The following is a 23,417-nucleotide window of genomic DNA, read 5'->3' on the forward strand; positions in this document are numbered from 1 at the left end:
AAAGAAATGCAAATTAAAACCACAATAAACCATCACCTCACACCTACCAGAATGGCTATCATCAATAAATTAACAAACAAGTTTTGATAAGGTGGTGGAGAAAAGGGAACCCTCGTGCACTGCCGATAGGGTTCTGAATTGCTGGAGCCATTCCGAAAACAATATGGAGATTTCGCAAAAAAAAAAAAAAGTAAAAGTAAAACTACATGTGACCCAGCAACCCCATTTCTGGGTGTTTTTCCAAAGAAATCCAAAACACTAATTTGGAAAGATATAAGCATTCCTATGTTCATTGCAGCATTATTTACCATAACCAAGATTTGGAAGCAACCTAAGTGTTCATTAGCATAGACAATTGGATTAAAAAAGATGTGATACCCATGTACAATGAAATATTACTTGGCCATAAAAAGAAATAAAACTTTACCATTTGCTACAACATGGGTAGACCTAGATGGTGTCATCCTAAATGAAATAAGTCAAAGACAAATACTATATGATTTCACCTATTTGTAGAATTTTAAAAAACAAAACACCCATAAATACAGAGAACAAATGATGTTCGACACGGGAGTGCATTGTGGGGTCAGGTAAAATATATGAAGAGATTAAGATATAGAAACTGGCAGTTACAAAATAGTCATGGGGACATAAAATACAGCATAGGGAGTATAGTCAATAATATTGTAATAACTGGTGTAAATTGGGTACTAGATGTATCACATTGATCACATAAGTTATGTAAATGTCTAACCATTATGCTATACACCTGAAACTAAGATAGTATTGAATGTCAACTAATTGAAAAAATTAACCCCCCCCTAAAAAAAAAAAAAACTTTCCAGATATGGGAAATAAGTCACAAAAAAATGACAAAGAATGAGATATCACACTTTTTTAACACCGACTCTGAATGCAAGGGAAAAATGCATTTATAAATACTAAAAGTATTTAAAGTATAAAAATACTAAAGTATAAAAATACTAAAAGTATTTAAAGTATAAATACTTTTAGTATTTATAAATGTTTGAAGGGAAAGAACTTGAAATACTTTACCCTGCCAAACTGTCATTCAAATATAAAGATGTAATAAAAAACGTTTTCATGCATATTTGTCTCAGAAGTTTGCTACATAAATTCTCACATTAAAAATAGCTTCAGATGAAGCACTGAAATGAGCAGACAAATTTAAAAATTGTTGAAAGCGATATATGAAATGTCTTGGTAAAGTTTTTTTTCTTTCTTAAAATGTAGCTGAGACCAAAGAATAGAGAAAATAGTCTGTACTAACTGTGGATTAAAAGTCTTCATCAAGACTTTTCAAGGTATCTATGTTGACGGATCACTTCATAAACATTTCTTGTCAGTTTTAATCCTAACATTTATACATTATAAGAAATCATAAGCACGGATATTTCAGCAATGTCCAATTGGTATAGGAATTTTTGGTTCTTTATTCTCAGTTCCTATTCTTTGTGGAACAGTAACAGACATTTCAAGCAGGCCAAGTGTCAATACAAACAGATGCAATGACTGCATAAATGAAGGAAGTGGCAGTCAAAGACATTAAAACAGTATTATAAATATGCTCAATATATACAGAGATTTAAAGGAAAACAAACATAGGAGAAATATAAGGTCTAAACAAGTGAACATTTAGAGATGACATATATAGTTACAAAATGAAAAATTCACTAGATGGGTTTAATAACATTATGCATGGAAATAAAAAGATCAGTGACTTTAATGACAAAAACTGCAAAACAGTGCAGAGATAAAAGACTGGGGAAAAACAATAGTCTTAATGATCTGCGGAATGATATGAAATGTTCTAACATATGCATAATTGGGGTTTCAACAATGAGAGGTAGTCAGCAAACATCCTAAATGAAATGACGTCCAAAAACTTTACATATTTGGAAGAATATTCTAAACAGGCAGATTCGAAAAGCTTTAAAAAATCACAAGATAAACACACTAAGGAAAAAAAAGTCCACAAGTCACATAGCAAGGCATATCATAATCAAATTCTGAAGATCAGTGATAAGGAGGAGAAAATACTAAAAGAAGCAAATGCATAAAGACACATTATTACATCCAGAAAAACATGACTGCAAACTTCTTGGCAGACAGTTTTCAAGCCAAAACACAATGAAATGCCATCTTTAATGTACTGAATGAAAACCCTCAACCTAGAATTCTTAATGCAGAAAGCAAAACCTTCAAAGTAGAGATAAGTAAAGGGTTATTCAAGGAAACAGAAGCTGAGTGGATTCGTTATTAGCAGACATGAACTACAAGAAATGTTAAGGGTCTTTTGGCACAAGAAAAATGATACCAGAAGAGAACTTGAATCTATACAAAGGAGTGAATCCTGTCACAAATGATTAATTTGTTAGAAAACGAGATTTTATTAACCTCTTTGGTTTTCTTTCCCATTTTTTAATTTGTTTAAAAGTTCGTTGACAATTTAAAGCAAAAACAATTTGCTTTTGGTTTATTAGTATGTAAATTTAAAGTGTTTTAGTAACATTAGGACAAAGGACAGGAAGAAGGAATGATTGTATACTGTTTTAAGAATCCTATGTTATAGATGAAGTAGCATATTATTTGAAGGTAGTCTATAATAAGTTAAAATGACACTATATTGTAAACCCTAGAAAAACACTGAGAATAGTAAGGACGTGTCATAACGAAGTCATTAGTGAAGATAAAAACAAATACTTAAAGAATACTTGCCCCTAGAGAGTAAAAAATAATAAATGGACACATACAAATCAAATAGTCAGATGTAGACTTAAACCTAAAAAACTAATATTTACAATAAATATAAACTGTCCAGACCACCCCAGTTAAAAGGTAAAAACTGTTAGATGGTAGCTAAAGTAAATCTCAACTGTATGCCGTCTAGGAGCAAACCATATTGACTATAAAAACACTGAGCATGCTGTGGAATTTTTATTAACGACAAGGCTAAAAGGTGAGTGAGAAAAAAGATAGCTTCTACAAGCACTAATAAAAATGAAGGTGGAGTGAATATATTAATATCAGAAAAAGTACACTTTAGAACAAGCAATCAGTCTTATAGACTCATTTTCTACCTAGAAATTAAATCAGAGATCAGTAAAAGACAGCTGGGAAAATCTGGAAATATATAAAAATTAAACATTTCTAAATCAGTGACTCAAAAAGCAAAGTCACAAGGAAATTGAGAAAGTGTGTTGAACTGAATGAAAATGAAAACAAATTTTGTGAGATGTCACATGGATGTCAGTACTTAGCAGGAAACTTATAACTTGAAATGCTTATATGTGAAAGGAAGAAAGGACCAAAATCAGTGACCTAAGAGGCTAGATGTTGAGAACCTTTAAAAAAAAAAAAAAAACAAGAAAGCAAATTAAATTTACAGTAAGAAAATAAAGATACATGCAGAAATCAATGAAATAAAAAAACAGACAAGACTGTTAGGGAAATCCAGCTGGTTCTTTGAAAAGATCAATGGAATTGATAAGCCTGATTAAGAAGATAGAATATATACATTACTAAATATAAGGAAGGAAGGAAGGATTCAGTAGAGGTCTACATCATTGAAAGATAAGGAGAATTAATGAACTTTATGCTAATAGATTGGATTACTTTTTTGAAATGGGCAAATTCCTTGATAACACAAACTCTAAACTTAGGAAGAGTTTACTTGAGTTGGTAGGGTTGCATATTGGTTCAGCCACTATGGAAAACACTATGGAGATTCTTCAATAAATTAAAAATAGAACTATTTTGTGATACAGCAATTCTACTTCTGGAAGAAACCCAAAACACTAATTTGAAAAGATATATACATCCTATGTTCATTGCAGCATTCTTTACAATAGTCAAAAGATGACTGGATAAAGATGTAGTACATATATACATTACTTTTATATACTCAGCGATGTAAAAGAATGAAATCTTAACATTTGCTACAACATGGATGGTCCTGGAGGATGTAAATGCTAAGTGAAATAAGGCAAGGAAAAGACAAATACCATATGATTTCACTAATATGTAGAATCCAAAGAACAAAATAAATGAATAAACAAAACAAATGGACTCATAGATACAGAGAATAAACTAATGGTTGCCAGATAAGAGAGGGGTTGGGAGACTGGGTGAAAAAGGCAAAGGCATTACGAAGTAGAAATTGGCGGTTACAAAATAGTCACGGAGATGTAAAGTACAGCATAGAGAATGTAGTCAATAATACTGTAATAACGGCGCCAGGTGGGTAGCAGACTTATTGAAGTGATCACTTTCTAAGTTGTATAAATATCTAATTGCTATGCTGTACACAAGAAACTAATATAATACTGAATGTCAACTGTAATTGGAAAAAAAGAAGTCCAGATTTGGCCTATGGACTAGTTTGCTGACCTAGAATATAGATGTAAAAATGTATCTCTGTGGCTAATCTATATTATAACAGAAATCACCTAATTGTCTATCCAAAGGGGATTATCTGAATAATTTATAATAAATTCACACTGTGGGAATCAGAGTGACTATTAAAAAAGGAAGACTTTGCTTGAATTAACCTACATTTATTAAAGAAAATTGAATATTTAACAAGAGGGTTTCCCACGAAGAAAATTATTGTCCCAGATAAACTGTTTTCGCTAGGTTGTCTCCCTGATGAATTCTATCACACATATTTTAGGAAGAAATAATACTAGGCCTACACAAAGCACTTTCAGCAAATAGAGTAGGAGAAAACACTTCCAACATATTTTATGAGTATAGTATTTCCCAGATACTGAAACCAAAGACATTTTAAGAGAAGAAAATCCAGATAAATATAAGATCTACAGTCACTTTCATTATATCTCAGGACTAATCAACTATGAAGCATAATTAAATGGGAGATTCCATTTTATAATGTTAAATAATCAAGGACAAGTACTTTGGAGTATAACAAAAAATGTGCAAGACCTCTATAGAAGAAATTAGAAAACCTTCATACTATGTTTACAGGAACACTTAATGTCAGTTCGGCACCAAATTAACATAAATAAAATGCAATTTTTGTCAAAAACCTCGTATTTTTCTTGCAAATTGATAAAGTGACTAATTTTATTTGGGAAAATGAAGAGTAAGAATAAGATACTTTTTGGAAGAATACCAGGTATAGATGTTCATTTTCCCTACCAAATATCAAGATTGCTGTGAAGCTTGAGTAATTAAAACAGTATGGCATTTGACACAGGAATAGATAAATTGACCAACGCAGTAGAATAAATATTCCCCAAATAGAACTGAGTATGTGGTGGAATTTTGATTTATGACAGAGATAAAACTTTAGAACAGTCGGGGAAGGGGAAACTATTCATTATATTCAACTGGGGTGGGGGGGAATATGATATCCTTTTGGAAGAAAATGAAATTGGATTGTTCCCAAATATATATAGTAATTAGATGGGGAGCATAAGAATCTAATGGGTACACATTTCAGTTTCAAAAACAAATTTAAAACTTCAAATATAAAGGCAAAAATTTAGGCTATGAAGCAGGGAACATTTTTTTAAAACAAGACTCAATTTCTTGTTTAATAAAAATAGATAATTTGTTTCGTGGTTAATATTTCATCATCTAAAAATGCCTTTAAATAATTGAGTCTGTTTTATAACACAGATTACTAAGTAATGCATAAACAGACTAAGGAGGAGAAAGGAGCTGGGATCAGTGCACAGACAGGCATTTCACGAAAAGAGGACTACTTAGATGGCTAATAATCACATTAAGAGATATTCAGCATCATTAGTGATCTGGAAAGTGCACATTAAAAGATACTATTTTACAAAATCATTATTGACTGAAGTTTTAAAATGTAACAACACCAGGTGTTTGAGAAAGTGCAAATCCTTGGGCTATTTTTTACTTTCTTAGTGGGAGTGTAAAATGATGGAACAATTTTATAAAATAGTTTGGCATTATCTTCTAAAATTAACTGTTCATATAGTTTTTGTTTTGTGAATGGGTTTTCATGTTATATTAAAAATAAAATAACAATAAATAAATACATCCTTATAGTTACTTTAAGAACTAGGTATGAGGCACATTACCAGTAATTTGATTTTTGTCTTTGGATATTGTTAAAGGAGCACCTTTCCACAAACAAACCCTACCCCTTTCCCCATCCCTCATTCCTAAAGAATTGTATTTTTTTCTTTAATCTCCATAACTTTGTTTCTTTTTTAAATATGTAGCATGTTCAGAGGCCTTAAATAACTTCTTTTTGTCATATGCCATAAATTGCAAAATGCTATTTAAACACTATGTCAGTTTAGCACTAGAAGTTTGTTCGTATTCCTTGTGTCTTACCAAACCGCCTTAATAGAATGCTTATGCTAATAGGAAATGGGAGGGAGATGGATTTTAAAAAGCACTTATAAAACAATCATCATTTTTATTATACAGTTGCCCCCGTGAACAGCATGAATTTGAACTATATGGCTCCACTTACACACAAATTTAAAAAAATAACTAGCTACGTACTGTTGTAGAAAAATCAGACCAGCAAGAAACCAAGTTAGAAAACTCAGGTTTATTACTCCGGTGGTCCCAGAAGAGCTAGCACTCTGAAGATTTGGGCCCCGAGCTCAGGGGTAACCTTACTCTTATAAGGCTTAAACAGCAAAGGCAATACATCTGTTATCTAGACAGAACAAGGAAAGGGGAGGATGAGGTCTTCAGTTGATCTCGAGGTCACCCTGCCCTTCCACCTATGCTGCAAGCATGTCTACAGAAGCGGAACAAAACTGATTACAAGGTTAGCTATTTTAGTGGAAAATTTCTTTTCAGTACTGTTTTTGATTTGTAGTTGGGAGTTCCCACATGAGGAGGGCTGACTTATATTCATTCATCTCTGCCATTTTATAAATAGAATTTCAGCATCTGTGGATTTTGGTATACATGTGGACCTAAAACTGACTCCTTTTAGATAGCAAGGGACAACTAAATTTTGGGAGTCACAAGTTTAACTCAAGAGATTTTAGTCTTGTGCCGGTCCCTGTCCCTAAACTATTGTTCAGGGGTCAACTGTACTCATTTTAGAAGATAATATTCTTGGCTTCTTTTTCTGCAGTCTGAGTTTTTAAGTTTTCAATCCCGTAAGCCATTCAGAAATGCTGTGAGGTAGGAAAGTTGGTGTAAGAAAAGTAAATTACTGTCTGAGTTTTTTTCTTAAGGAAGTGATTAATTATCAGAAGAATTAAGTATAAGGAGAATGGAAGAGAAGAGAAAACTTAGGAATTGATGATATTGTAAAATACTGTACAAGGCATTTAGAAAACTTTCTGCTAAATTTTATACTTCACATTTCCATTTCTTATATTTAAAATATATATCATAACAGTTTTTTAAAAGTTTATTCTTTAAATATATTCAGTTTACTCTTTGTAAATAGATATTTTTTTAATATTTCTTCATAGAGCTAATAATTTTTTTAGCTCAGATTAAATTCTATTCACATTTCTTAGGGTTTTGATATTCCCTGGTATATAAATAGGTTTAATATTTAGATTATCTGGAGTAAATCAATGAGAGATTGAGAATATTCCCTATTGTGATCAATTTTGTTTGTTTGTTTGTTTAAGAATTAAACTTTACCTGGCTTTTAACAGATATGGCTTAATAATTCAGGGTTTCTTAAAATCAGAATGAAAAATTTATGTAATAGTATCATATAGTACATAAGGATGGTAACCTAATGTAATTTTATGTTCATACCATACAGCTTTATCTTAACATTTTGCCATAGTTGCTCTAGGCCTTTTATATTGGAAATAAAAGTGTTCCACATGTACTTCTCCCTAATCCTAGGTAATCATTATCTAAATTCGTTGTTTCTTATTCTTATTTGTGCTTCTGTCTGTGACTCTATTCATAGGCATTCATAATATATGGTATTGTTTTGCATGTTTTAAACTTGGCATACTATATATACCATTCTGCAATTTTAAGTTTTAACTTTGTTTTTGTGATTTAGAAGTTTTAGTTCATTTTAACTTAATATAGTATTCAATTACATGATTCTGTCAAATGTATTTATCCATACACCTATGAATAACTTTTAGGTTGTTTCTTATTTTTTTCCTATTGGAAACAATTTGTAGCAAACATTTTTGTACTTATTTCTGTGGTGTACAGTGAGAACTTTTGAGGATATATTTCTAGAAGTGGAATTGTTTAGTTTAGGATATATTTACTTTATTAGACATTGCCAAAATGCTCTCCAGGGGCATTGTTTCCATGTATTTCCCATCAGCCCTTTTTGAGAGTTTCTCTTTTTTCACATCAACATTTAGTATGTCAGTCTTTATAATTGCTGCTAATCTCATAAAGTAGTATCTTAATGTCGTTTTCATTTGTGCTTATTTGATAATCAGTAAAATTGAGCTTTTTTTTTTTTTCATAAATTTGATGACCCTGTAGGCCTCCTGTTTTTTTAGTCACTTGTTCAGTATTTTTATCCATTGTTCAATGGAAAGATGTCTCTTTCAAAAGATTGATCTATAGAATTTTTTTCACCTATTTAGATTCTGATCCTTTATTGGTTCGTTGTATATTATATATATATCATCTCCCAGTTGCTCATCTTTTACATGTGTTAGTAAATTTTAGTAAGTAAAAGTTTTAGATTTTAGAGTAGTCAATTTATCAAGTCAATTTTTTGTATTTTGTGAGGGTAAGGATCATAATTTTCCCAAGTAGTATATTAATTTTCTAGGCTACATTTATTAAATAATCCATAATCCATCCCTTTCCCATAGATATGCAATGCAACCTTTTTTAAATAACATATTTTCTTAATAAGTGACTCTTTCTGATCTGTCATCTGTTCTAATTGTCTTTCTTTAACCAGTAGAACACTATCTTAAATACTGTAGGTTTATTATAAGTCTTGTTACCTGATGAGGCAAGTGCCTCTGTTTTGTTGTCTTAAGTTCCATCTTGGCTATTCTTTGCAGTTTTCAAGCTTAGCTTGATACATAGAAGAAATAATTTCTTTGAGATTTTCTATTGGAATTATATTGAATTTATATCTTAATTCAGGGAAAATGTCTGTTTTGCCTTTCCAAAATGGATGGTGTATGTCTATTTATTTAGGCTCTTATGCTTTAAGAGTTTATAGTATTTTTCCAGAAAAGGTCTTGCAACTCTTTTGTTGACTAATTCCTGTAATCTTATAGTATAGTACTATGTTATTTGCTATTATGAGTAAAATCTTTTTTATGCTATTATTTTATTTTATTATAGATACTCAGGTATAGAAGTATGATTTTGGAGTGATCATTTTGTTCAGTAGACTTTCTGAACAGTGTTCCAATCGTTTAACTATAAATTATGTTGGACTTTTTGCCTGATGACCATTTTGCTTCTTCTTTCCCAAAGCTTATACTTTTTTCCAAAATTTTCTTTTATCTACTGTGTTGACTAAAACATACAGGTCAATGTTGGATACAAATGATTATAGCAGGCATGTTTATGCCATTTATAGCATGCATTGTTGTATCATTCTTGATGGTAAAGAGAATACTTACCTGATGAGGAAATGGTTTGTAGTAGCTTTCAAAATTAGAAATAGGTAATTATTATGAGTCACCACTGCCTTCTTAACCTTGTTCATGTCATGGCAAACATAGAAAAAATGTAACATTCATATAGCACATCGAAGTAAACTAAGGTGGCAGCTTGTAATTGGGGTTTCCTTTGCCTTAGGCACTGACCACCTGCCTCAAAAGCTAAATAGATCAAAATCAGGGACACTACCCTGTTAACTATTGTGGAGGCATTATAGTTGGAAACCTCAGCTCTCTTTGAACCATTAAAAGTGATATTAGATCTAGAATTTACATTATCATTTATTAGGTTAAGAAATTTTTTGTTCATTATATTGATTTTTTCTTGTTCATAAATGATTATTCAATTTCATTAAATGCTTTTCTGTATGTAATCAGATAACCATATATTTTTCTCCTTTAACATGTTAATGTAGTGTGTTACGTTCCTAAAACAGTCTTCGTATTTTGGGGAGAAGCCTACCTTGAGCATCTCTGTGTGAACTTAACAGAAAAGTTTTTTGTTTCTATGGTTCATATAGTTGCTAATTCAGAAAACATAAACCTCTTTTTTAAGTTGTGAAATGCCCCCAAAAATAAAAACATGTATAAACATACTTACAAAATATTTTACATGAATTTACATAATAAAACGACTTGCTTTTTAGCTACCACTCAGGTTGAAAAGTACATCGTTACCAATGCTTCTCAGTGTTTCCCACCCCAGTTGCATTTTTTTGTCTATCCCCATTCCAAAACAGGTAACTAGTGTCACGACTTTTGTGTTATCAATCTCTTGCTTTTCTTTATAACTTTATGACCCAAGTATTTATCCATAAACTTTACTGTTTAGTTTTCAAAAACTGAGTCACAAAGGCAGACTTAACTCTGTATGGTGAAGTGTATTACTGCCATCATTGGATGAAAGCTTCCAGAAGTAGATATAAGCAGAACAGTTTCTAGGTCATTGTGTAGCTTTCCAGTCCCTTTTTTTTGGGGGGGGGGGGGATGGTCATGACTTACTCATAAAGTGAATAATGATGAGTGATGGTGTGATTCCTATTTACCTCCATCGAAGTATCTGATAGGCCTTTATTGTAGACTAAATACTAGATGCCCCACCAGAGTATAGACAGAGGGAAAGGGGCTACTCTCTCCCTGATAATTCTAATTCTGATTTACCCCTAATTCTAATTCATAATTCTAATTCCAGTTTACCTCTGTTTCTCAGGAGTAAGTCAGAGCAGAACAGTTGACATATATGCAGCACAGCAGAGACATGGGCTCCATTACCACATGACCAAGACTAGCCGAGTACATATTAGACTTAAACCCAGGAATTCTGCCCTCGAGCTAAAGGATTTACAGAGGCAGATCTTATTGATAATAGACCTCAACATACCTATTTTTTATATTACAGTGTTCGAGTATAGATTGGTTACCCTCTAGGTCTGTTACACAGTTGTAATCCTGGACTCTTATTGTATTAATTGAGGTTGCCTTATTCCCTGTTAATGTGTCAGCACATTTGTTTTCTATATCCTTGTTTTCTCAGTTTACTCTGCCATTTGGTAGAGCATATCCTGAGTTAGCTTCTTGAGAGAGTTACATTTTTTGGTCTTCCTGGATGATAGTTTGTCTGGCGGCTAATTCTAGCTTAGAAATAAATTTTCTTCACTATTTTCAAGATGTACCATTATGTTTAAAAGCTTCCAAGCCAACAGCCTGACATTCTGTTTCCTTATCCTTTGTATGTCTCTCTTTATTTTTCTTTCTGGAAGCTTGTAGAATCTACTCTTTATCTCCAAATGTTCTGAAATTTTGCTGTGATGTTTCTCTGTATGGGTCTGTTTTCATCCATTGATAAACATAGACCCATTTAATCTGGCAGTTTACTTCCTCAGCCCTGGAAGATTTTTTTCAGTCTTATTTGTTTGTTTTGTCTATCTCCCTCCTCCCCCCGCCCTAGTTATTACAGATTTCTCTCTATTTTTTTCTATTCTGTCTTAAAAATGGATGTCGATTCTTCATTTTTCTTCTGGTTCTCTAATTTTTTCCTATTTTCTGTTTCTCTGTGTTTTTGTTCTACTTACAATTTCTAGTTTCCTAAAAAGTATTCCTCAACTTTTCTTTTAATATTCCTACTTTTTTTAAAAAAAATAGCATCTGTTTTTATTTCATGGATGAAATGTCCTATTTCGAGTATATAAGTTTTGATTTTGTTATAGTTTCAGTCTCTCTCTTAATAGTTTATTTTCTACTTGTTACTCTTTTCCTTTTGTCTATATGTTCCATAGACTCTTAGCTTTTAAATTAGAAGATATCTACAGATACCAGATTATCCCAGGGTGGTTTCTTCTGATTAAGAAGGAAACTAAAATGTTGATCGAAGTTCTAAGTACATGGATAGGGTTTGTCTATTTTGAACTTTATCGTATGGTGATCTGGGAAGAGAAGACTGTGGGTGAAACTCCAGTAATAGAATTTGTCTGATTTGTTAATTTCTCTGGGGAAGGATCAACCTCCTGTCTGTATGGTAAGGATCTGTCTATAATGATTCTGAGTACCAAGTGGGGGTAGGGAGGTAAAGAAGGCCTTTAGATATTAGTATGTATATAGTCACTTAATTTTCCTGTTTTGCTTTGGATATGATGATGAGACCCAGAAGTTTTAAACTTATTTATGACGAGACCCTCTGTTTTAAACTTTCCAGAGACTATACTTCTAAGATGGCTTATCTCTTCAGTACATGGAGTCATGCAAGGGATTGAGGGATCTGATTTGTTCTTAAATGGCTATCACTGACATATTTCTTCCTTTTAGCCCTCTATACCCTTTATCTTCAGTTCTCAGTGTTACCTGATACTGCCAGTTCTTAAATCTTTTAAAGATTCTGTGGTGTTAAAATGGGTTGATTCTCAGCTTCTTTTTATCTCAGCCTGGGATTAGCTTTCTCTGATCTAAGTCATTTACCACCAATCCATTTCCTTTCTAACTTTAAAAATGCAAGTGATTTTTCTATTTCTTCCCCTTTTTTCCCTATCCTTCTAGAGTATTTTTCTTTCTAAAGAATTTTCCTGACATAGTGTTTAGTAGGGTTTCAGGAGGGACTGAAATTAAATGCATGTATATAATTCGCCATCTTAACCCGGAAACCTAAACCTACTTTTTAATTGTCCTACTTATTTTTAATATGTATGATATTTATATGAAGCATTGAAATATCCTGAAATGGGTAATATCTAGGTGTTCCATATATGTTTTTTAAAGTAAGTCATTGAGTGAAGAGGATTAACTATTTTTATGAATGTCAACATTCATGCTTCCCTTTCGGAATAGGAACTGGATAGAAAGAACATACTAGGAAAATTCAATTGAATCTGTCAAATTAATTTCTGTGACTGCCAACCACTATAAAATAATGAAATAAAGAAATTGTATATTTAATACCTTTTCAGAATAGGTACTAAGGAGTAATGCCAGAAAAAAATATATATTTTGATTAAATTACTCATATGCTGTAAAGTTTGATTACAAGCATAGCAATATGCCTTTGAGAAGGACATTCTAATAAAGTAAGTGCAGTTACTTCAGGGATACCTAAACCAAGAGAAGTGAAGAGAACAATGATTGACCAGACTGCATACTGATCCTAATAAACATGTTAGAAAATACTTTTATTTCATTTGGTAGTAAAATCACTCAGAAAATTTATCTATTTTAGTGCCTACTTGAATATTTGGAAAACAGAAAAATGTCTTTCTATTAATTCAGTAATGCATATGGTTGTTGATTTTTAAAATTTGTATACTTCTCTATAGGCTTACTGGTAAGGATACCTTAAGTCATTGCACTTGAATATATATTTTTAAAGTATTTTTGGATGCTTTTAAGATTTAAAAATAAACCACAGTAGGTATTTTTTAAAAGACTACTCTAGTCTCATCTCACACACAGCTAGTCCCTACACAGTTTGGGGAACTAAACTACACAAAAAGATCCAAAAAGTTATCTGAATGTCAAGGCAAAACTTAATTATTAGTATACTTCTATTAGTATAGTACTATTTACTGTTAAGAGACACCTAACAGTCTTTATATACCATCGTATTTATGTTATCTCTTGAATTAAACTTATAACACATGCAACATCTATTACCCGAAGATGTGTCATTCTGCTTACCAAAGCTCAAGTACCAAGATAGTCTCAGTCTACTTGAAGAAAAATGAAAGGGAAGAGGAAGCAAACTTGTCTGACCAAGACCTTCTCTCTTCCTACCACATAACATTCTACCCAAAAGCTTTGCTTCAGTGGTGGCTAGAATTATTTAGTGTGAATTTTATTCAGGATGTAGTGACTCATTCTGAGATTTTGCTCAGAAGACAAAATTCTGTGGTGATAGCATATATATTGATTGCTTGTTTCCCTATATGGATTCCTTGCAGTTTCACTAGAACTTTTTTTGTAAAAATGGTTAATGATGAAACACCTGCTTGTAAAGTTTGGTAGGGCTGATATAACAGAGTCTCAAAGAAGGGCTAGGTTCAACAAAATAAATTTATTTATCTCAGTTCTGGAGAGAAGTCCAAGAGAAAGGGGTCAGCAGAATTGCCTCTTTGTGAGGGAAGAATCTTTTCCAAGCCTTTCTCCTTGAATTATAGATGATCGTCTTCTTCATGTGTCTTCATATCACTTTCCTTCTGTGCCTGTGTCCAAATTTCCTCTTCTTATAAGGACACCAGTCATACTGGATTGTGTCCCACCTTAGTGACCTCATTTACACTTACTTGTAAATTACCTCTGTGAAAACCCTGTCTCCAAATATGGTCACCATTTGGAGGTTCAGGGAATTAGGGCAGGGATACAATTCAGCCCTTAACACGTGCTATTAGAATAATTGATCTTTAAAGTAGAGGATATGTCTGCCTGAGAAATGAAGTAATGTATTAAAATATGATTATAACCAATAAGAACTTAGTTTCCCTATTATCAAAAAAAATGATTTTGAAAGAGAAGCAGTAATAGAATCTCAGCATTAGTCCTGTGAAGAGCTAAAACTCCCTATTAAATGGACCTTTTAGAAGCAGCTCTGTAATCACTTTTTTGTTATAGGAACCCTAGCCAAGACCTAGATTTAAAAAAAAAAAATCTATTCACCTTGCTTAGTACTGTCCCAGTGCTAAACACTTTACAAATTTTTAAATAGATGTTATTTTATATTTTTCTTTACCCAGATACCTTTGTTTATAGGTTTCTCTAGTCATTCTTTAGTTGGGTATACTAAGCAGCTAATGTTAATTTGTTAATTGGAGTATAGGAAATACTGTTATATGATAATTTGGATAGAGATTTCTTACCATGTTTGAATCCTAACTTTAATTGTGGTTTAACTTGTTATGTTAAACTGCCCCCACCCTTTTTTGCCTATTTAACCGAATAGCTTGGTCAGTATAAAAGATGTCTTAAAAGATATCTATTTGAAAATAAAAAAAGTGCTTTCCCTCTTTAGTATGTGTATGTGTGTGAGTGTGTGTATGTGTATATTTTACAGTGGAGTGCATTTTCAAATTCTGTCAAATAGCTTTTCCAATAGACTTTTCATACAGATTAAAAGTGAGTATAAAGCAAATGCAGTAACTATTCGTTATCATTGAGTTTTTGCACCTTAGCTCAGTGTTTTTACTATACAGGCTGTTAGCATTGTTAGTATTTTTGTTGTGGCAGATGTTACCAACAATAAAAGTTGATTTTGCATTGTATGCAAAAGAATCTCACATTTAGAATCATTTCTGCCAACCAAAAAATACGTTTATTTGTTATATGAATGCTCAAATAAAGCAGGATATACTTTTATTTATACTTGAGTATTTTCCCATTTTGAAGCTTAACCAGCAGCGAGTGATTGATTGGTTGATTGATTTCCTTCCTTCCTTCCTTCCTTCCTTCCTTCCTTCCTTCCTTCCTTCCCTTCCCTTCCCTTCCCTTCCCTTCCCTTCCCTTCCCTTCCCTTCCCTTCCCTTCCCTTCCCTTCCCTTCCCTTCCCTTCCCTTCCCTTCCCTTCCTTCCCTTCCTTCTTCCCTTCCTTCCCTTCCTTCCCTTCCTTCCCTTCCTTCCCTCCCTCCCTCCCTCCCTCCCTCCCTCCCTCCCTCCCTCCCTCCCTCCCTTCCTTCCTTCCTTCCTTCCTTCCTTCCTGTCTTTCTGTCTTTCTGTCTTTCTTTCTTGCACAGATGATTTGGCTGACAGTCTTAAAATTTGAACACACAGATAAAGGCATTCATGTAGAGCTTTTTTTGAAATTCATTAGGAATTGACAATATTTGGTTATCTGCAGATTATTTTATTTTTATATTTTGCTGAAGTGAAGATTATAAATTAATATTTTATACAAAAACTATGGGCACCAGTAACAGGGTAGATATTTATTTGTAGGGCATTTGAAATAGAGATGAGCTCTGTCCTGTTGTGACGTATCTATTTGAAAATGAACTTTCCAATATACTATAGGAAATTCATTTTTAGTGTTTAAGGATTTAGTAATTCAAATATCTTTATTTCTAAATATTTTCATATTGCATAGTTTCTAGAATGGTTCTTGACATTATATAGACTGTATAATGTTTATTAAAATGTAAATTATTGATTAATTGTTTTTAAAGATTAGAACAAGTATGGCATTTTGTCCTTAAGTGATGTGGAGAGAATACTTCAGATATATATTTGAAAATATGTTTTAGGTTATAATGTGTTTCCCCAAAAGATATTTTGAAGTCCTAACCCCTGGTACCTGTGATGTAACCTAGTTGGAAATAGGATCGTTGCAAATATAATCAAGTTAGGATGAGGTTATTAGGATGGTCCCTAATTCAGTATGACTAGTATTCTTATGAGAAGAGAGAAAATGGACACGGGTACAAAGAGATGACAAAGGCAGAGATTCGAGTGATGTTGCTATAAGCCAAGGAATATAAAGATTGCTTACAAACCACTGGAAGCTAGAAAGAGGCAAGGAAGGACTCCCTTACAGGTGTTAGAGGTAGTATAACCTTGCGGATACCTTCATTTCAAGACTTTTTCGTTCCAAGACTATGAGACAGTAAATTTTCATTGTTTTAAGCTACCCATAGTACTTTATTACAGCAGCTCTAAGAAATGTATAAAACATAAGTTTTAAATACTTTGTTTTTATAACTTACATGTTCGAATCTAATGTCTCATTTTTAACTTTTTCTTGTCCCTTGTTTTCTCACCTTTTTCTATTTCCTTATTTCTTTTTCCTTTTTCTCCCTACTATTTCATTCTCTTCTCTACCTGAGATTGCAATTGAAGTCCTGTCATCCAGGCTTATCTATCAGGGCTTTAAACTGAACCCTTTATTCTTTAGACTATCGAGTCTGTAATACATGGGTATTATGAAACACTGAATTATTCACCAAAGATACAGCAGAGCCTGCCTTTATGGCCCCTAATGGTCCTTGGGAGAAAGGAAGACTCCTGTAGTTTTATAGCAGTATAATGGACTTCAAAAGTCATCCTGTCCAACCTTTTTATTTTGTCAATAGGAGTAAACTGTCTTATTTCTTCCTTTTAGGATGTTCTGATTGTCCAAAATGATCTGGCTGAGTTCTCTTGTTAATCTGATCTTTCCACTTGGCTTTTGAAAATCAAAATGTGAAGGAAGAAACAGGTGTCTCCAAAAATTATGAACCTTAAAGTTGACATTATTTATTATGGTATATGAAAGTGTATTGTATTCAATATCGTGTATACAGTTTTGTTTTGTTTTTTTCAAAATTACTACTATGGTTTTAACTTTTTTGAGGGGATAACTTTGTGCCATATTCAGAGCTGAAACACTAGCTCTAACCAACCAAACTTTTTCCCTACTAAATTCAGCAATGACTTAAACTCAGTGATAGTTAATTTTTTATACCAGAGGCAGATTTATAGATGAGAAAGTTAGATAAGTTTCATTTAGGCATGAAATATAGTGCTTTTGGCCTTGGTTTCAGTGTTATTAAATCAACTATATATTACATAAGATGTCTTTAAGCAGAAACACACATAAAAAAGGTTGTATGTTGATGGGTTTAAGAAAATGAGACCAGAGGCTTGCAGGAACCTACTCCTATATTTCCACTAGAAGTGGTGGCGCAGTATTTAGTAAATTAGTGTTTGTGGTGACTTTATAGAACATAGCTATTCCAAATGACAGCAATCAACTCTACTTAACCAATTGTACTTATTGACTATAACATTAAGAAATTTGTCCTCTTTCACTTTGAAACTAAATTTTAAGGAGTTTCTTGCGTGTGAAAGAGCTCGCTCATGAAAATTAACTCAGAATTAAGTTCACATTTTATGAAGGCTATCTCTTTCTTGACAGACCAATTGGCCAGGCTATATAGAATCAAAGCAAGAAAGGAATCAATGAAGAGAGAACTCATGAGCTTGAAGGACTTAATTTCTTATTCAAGTTTTCAGTTAATAATACAGCTGCTCTCAGAATTCTTCTAAATAGTACACTAGTTTTAAAAGATTTCTTACTATTTCAGGAAGAATCCCTAACTTCAAATTCCTCCTTTTAACTTGGTGACCTCAAGATGATTTTTGGTACTCCCTTACCTCATTTAGCAGCCTCATTTAAAACTACATGCTGACTGTCACAGTTTAGTTGTGCATTTCAATAGTGCCTTTTGAAAATTAATTTTATGTTTTTTTGTTTGTTTTTTGGTGTTTTTTTTTTTTTTTAAGACGGGCAACCCTTAGTTGACCTCACAGATTACAAGGACCTTGTCAGTTTACAATCCCTTATTTTTTTATTTTTTACGCCTACAGCACCTGGTTGGTCTTCCTAGGTAGTCTCCCATCCAAGTACTAACCAGGCTTGACCCTGCTTAGCCTCTGAGATCAGATGGGATCATACTTGTTCATGGCTGTAGTAAATTAATTTTCTAAGAGCTTTTGGAAAATGATTTTTTAAGAACCATCCATTTTAGAACTTATTTTACAAATATTTAATGATGTTTTTTGTTGTGCAAATCCTTTTTTAAATACTATAGAAAACAGAGATGAATATAAGATTTTTGTCTTCCTATAGCTCAAAAGTTTTGTGGAGACAAATATATGCATAAATAAATAAATAATTAAAGCTGTTCTATTGTGTTACAGTGAAAGTCTAAGCATCACTGGGCATGTGAGTCAGGGAAAGATTAATTTTGACCGGTGATATTTGAAAAGTCATTGAAAAGCTATGTTTGAACTAGGCCTTGAAAGGATTGATTGAATTTTTTACAGACGGGTATAGGGAAATACCTTGACCTAAATCAGAGGAGAATAACTGAGAATGAACAGAGGATGTTTAAGGATGTAAGATGTACATATTTAGGGAAATGAGATAGTAGAAAATGAAGTAGAAAGCAGAGTTAATCTACAAGGTGAAGAAGATTTGGACATCTTTCTATATATAATACCAAAATGATTTGAATGAGGGAATTATTTAGTGAAATTTTTTAGTATTAGTTTGGAAGAGTCACATTAAAATTCCAGAAGGCCAATTAAGAAATAAAAAAGGACTGAATTAGCACAGTATGTAAGTTCAGAAAAAAAATGGCATATAGATGTGGCAGTTTTCTACATGTACAAATATATAAAGTCATTGGACGCTCAAACTTCAAAATGATAGACTTAATCTTCAGCCACGTTTAAGGGTTGAGAAGTGGAGCCAGCTAGGAAGATTGAAATGATATGAGAGAGGTAAAAACATCAAAATCTGATATTTTCAGAGTTAGTGGAGGAATAGATTTCTCAAAACATTAATGTGAAATGCTTCTAAGTTTAAATAGGGTTGAGGACTTGAAAAGAGACTAAGTGGGCCATTAGTTTGAAAGAGCAATTTCAAGATAATGCAGAAATAGAAGCATAGATTATGTCGGATTGTGAAAACTAGAATGACTTGAAGAATGTATCTGTAGGCCTTAATGACATGAGGTACGTTGATTTTGCAAAGTGTTTTACATTAAGGAAGAAAAACAAATGTTAAGTATCTTCATTTGTGTTGTAACACCTAAGAAAAGAGTGGTAGCAGTGACCATAATTGATAACTAGAAGAAACAGAAGAGGTCTTCATGTCAGAATAGTGATCATTGTTTATCCACCCCATCAGGGCAAAAACTCTATGAGAGCAGGAGTTGTTTGATTGTACACAATGCTTATTCCCAGATTTTTTTGGTTTATTTGATGGCTAGATGAATATAATGGGGTGGCCAGGTTTTATTTTATTAATGTTTGGTGGCAAGGAGAGTATTTCAATAAAAGGTCAAGGAACTTACTGATTCTATGGGATTGGCTCTAAAATAACAGTAGTAGAACTGATTATTCCTAGTTAGGGGCATTGGAGTGTGTGATCATGATGAAGAAAATACTTGGCTTGGACAGCGGTGGACTGTGGCTCTGAGAAAGAGATTAAGAATGGTAGGTGGTCTTGTCATGATAATAATGAGAGACTGAAGTAGATCTAGCATCAGAATGTTTGTAGTATATTAGTATGATGTGATGACATTTGTCCTGTCTTAGTTACTCCCACAGACTTAAATAGAGCCTATGGTAACTTAGTCTGTGGGAATGACCACCAGGATGACTTTAAAACAAGCCTTTGGGGAACTTTCTGGTTAACTTGGCAGAGTAGGTAAACTCTATGCTCACTTTCTTCCATGACCACATCAGAATTACAGTTAAACGACAGAACAACCATCAATGAGAGTTGCCTGAAATCTAGCTGAACATAAGATCTATAACTAAGTTTATAAAGAAGAAACCAAAGCGAGACAGGTAAGATGGGGCAGAGACTCAGACTGGGCTGGTCCCATAACCATGTGCGATGGTTAAAATCAGGAGAGTTATCTCAACTGTGGACATTCCTCCTGAGGAGCGAGGGGTCTTGGGCCCACTGTTTCAGTGTTGGGAAGAGAAGTCCCCACAACTTCTGACTGTGAAAATCAGAGGACATTGAAGGCTGCTGGAATCACAGGCATTCTTGTTAGAAGGCCTGGGTGCAGACTTAACACGCTGATGGACTCACTTGCTTTGAGCTCCGATGCTGAGGCAGCAGTTTGAAAGGCGCCAGAAACATACTGGGAGGAACTAAATTGACTGGCTTCAGGGTGAATTCTCCCAAACAGAAGTGCTGGCAGAATCTGTTGTTCCTTTGTTGAGCCTTCCCCTCACTCAGCCTGCACACTCAGGTGAGCGTCTCTATCAACTTAATATTGTTCACTCCACTTTGGTGATTCTTTGAGACGCTGATCCTCCCAGTTTTGGGGCCCATCCAAGCCACTTCCAGTGGCTTTCAAATACAAATGGTTCATGTTGCAGACTTTCCTAAAATCTCTGAACAGTTCACAAACCCCAAACAAGCAGCATCTGGACTCAGTATGTTCTGTACCTCTTGATAAGCAGTCCCAAGCCCAGCACTAGCAGCAGCTGGCTTCAGTTGGCAGTTTAGCCTCTCCCAGGCACCTCCAAGCCCAATACAAGTGATAGCCATCTGCAAATCACTTTGTAGCTCATACCAAGTGGCTCCAAGCAGGACACAGGCAGCAGCTGACCTTGGCCTGCACCAGAGCCTCTCTCCCCAGAGACCCCAGAACAAACACACCTAGGGGCCAGCTTCAGACCACACCAGAGTACCACCCAACCTTCTCCACAGATGACATATCCAGAGGACAAACTCAGCAGGCACTAGATCCCTGCTAAAGCAATCCCTGCTCTGTAGGGTCAGCTCCTACACAACAGCTCTTCCACCGTAGTTACAGCCAGATCTCAACAACCAATCAGCCTGATGGTGATTTCCATTCATTGACGTCCCAACAGCAATCAGTGCTCAACTGCAATAGGAGGGAGGGTACGCACAAACCACACAAGCGACGCACCTGGAACATCTGACTCAGGTGACCAGGGAAATTATGCCACTGGACCTTACAGGACACATACTACATAACACCACTTTACCAAGACTGGGAGATGTAGCAACTCTATGTAACACATACATACAAACACAGGGATGCAGCCAAAATGAGGAGACAAACATGTTTGAAATGAAAAAACAAAACTCCGGAAAAACTGAACAAAATGCAGACAATCTACCAGATGTGGAGTTGAAAACACTGGTTATAAGGATGCTCAATGATCTCAGTGAGAACTAAAGCAAAGAGACAGGAAACAGTAAAATGGAGATAGAAAATATAAAAAGAACCAGTCATAAATGAAGAATATAATAACTGAAATGAGATGACATTAGACTTCTTGTCGAACACCACCAACATGGTGTTCAGGAGCTTCATGGAGGTTGGCCAGGTGGCCTACGTCTCCTTTGGGCCTCATGCCAGTCAGCTGGATGCGATTGTAGATGTTATTGATCAGAATAGGGCCTTGGTTGATGGACCTTGCACTCAAATAAGGAGACAGGCTATGCCTTTCAAATGCATGCAGCTCACTGGCTTCATCCTCAAATTTCCACATAGTACCCATCAGAAGTATGTTCAACAAGCCTGGCAGAAGGCAGATATAAATACAAGTGGGCAGCCACAAGATGGGCCAAGAAGATTGAAGCCAGAGAAGAGAAAGCCAAGATGACAGATTTTGATCATTACAAAGTCATGAAGGCAAAAAATAAATAAATGAATAAAATAAAGAATTGAATAATCGAGCTTGAAGTTAGGAAGCTTCAAAAAGTAATTCTCCTGAAAGCTTCTCCCAACAAAGCACCTGCTGCTAAAGGTACAGCTGCAATAGCTGCTGCAAAGTTCCAGCAAAAAAAAGATAACTACTGCAGGCAGGAAGGCTCCAGCCCAGAAGGTTCTTTCCCAGAAAGCTGCAGGCCAGAAGATAGCAGTACCTCCAAAAGCTCAGAAGGGTCCGAAAGCTCCAGCCCAGAAAGCACCTTCTCCAAAGGCATCTGGCAAGAAATCATAAGAACATAAGAGGCTGTTATAAAAATAATAAAGGTTCTTTTTGACATGTTGACAAATCTGAAATATATATATATACATTAGAGGGAATCAACAGATTAGATGAAGCAGAAGATCGAATCAACAATTTGGGTTATAAGGTAGCAGGAAACACCCAATCAGAACAGCAACAAGAAAAAAAATTCAAAAACTTAGGATAATTTAAGCAGTTTGTGGGGCAACATCAAGCTTGCCAACATTCACATCATAGGGATCCCAGAAGAAGAAGAGAGAGAGCAAGGAATTGAAATAATGGTGGAAAGCTTTCTTATCCTGGTGAAGAAAGTAGACATACAAGTCCAAGAAGCACAGAGAATCCCAAACAAGATGAACCGAAAGAAGCCCACAGCAAAACACAACATCATCAAAATTCGAAAAGTTAAAGACAGAATCTTAAAAGCAGCAAATGAGAAGCAGTTAGTTACCTACAAAAGAGCTCCCATAAGACTGTTAGTTGATTTCTCAACAGAAACTTTGCAGACCAGAAGAGATTGGCATGAAATATTCAAAGTGGTGAAAATTAAGGACCTGCAACCAAGATTACTTAGCAAAGCTATCATTTAGAATTGAAGGACAGATAAAGAGCTTCCCAGACCAGAAAAACTTAAAGAAGTTAATCACCTTCAAACCACTATTACAAGAAATGTTAGAGGAGCAGCTTTAAGAAGAAGGGGGGAAAAAAAGATCAGAAATATGAATAATAAAATGCACACTATAAACAATTACTTTAAATGTAAATGAATTAAATTCTCCAATTAAAAGACATATTGCGGCTGAATGGCTAAGAAAACAAGATCCTTACATATGCTGCCTATAAGAG

General features: G+C 34.1%; 1 protein-coding gene and 1 pseudogene across 7 annotated transcripts in view; both read left to right on the forward strand.

The window, feature by feature from the left end:
- The window catches only part of JMJD1C (jumonji domain containing 1C), a 291,466-nt gene that overhangs the window by 171,167 nt on the left and 96,882 nt on the right, over nucleotides 1-23,417 (forward strand). The window lies entirely within an intron of this gene.
- On the forward strand, nucleotides 21,785-23,076 carry LOC107517959 (annotated as a pseudogene).

The sequence above is a fragment of the Rousettus aegyptiacus genome, unplaced genomic scaffold, assembly GCF_014176215.1.
Source record: "Rousettus aegyptiacus isolate mRouAeg1 unplaced genomic scaffold, mRouAeg1.p scaffold_m13_p_6, whole genome shotgun sequence".
Taxonomy (NCBI): domain Eukaryota; kingdom Metazoa; phylum Chordata; class Mammalia; order Chiroptera; family Pteropodidae; genus Rousettus; species Rousettus aegyptiacus.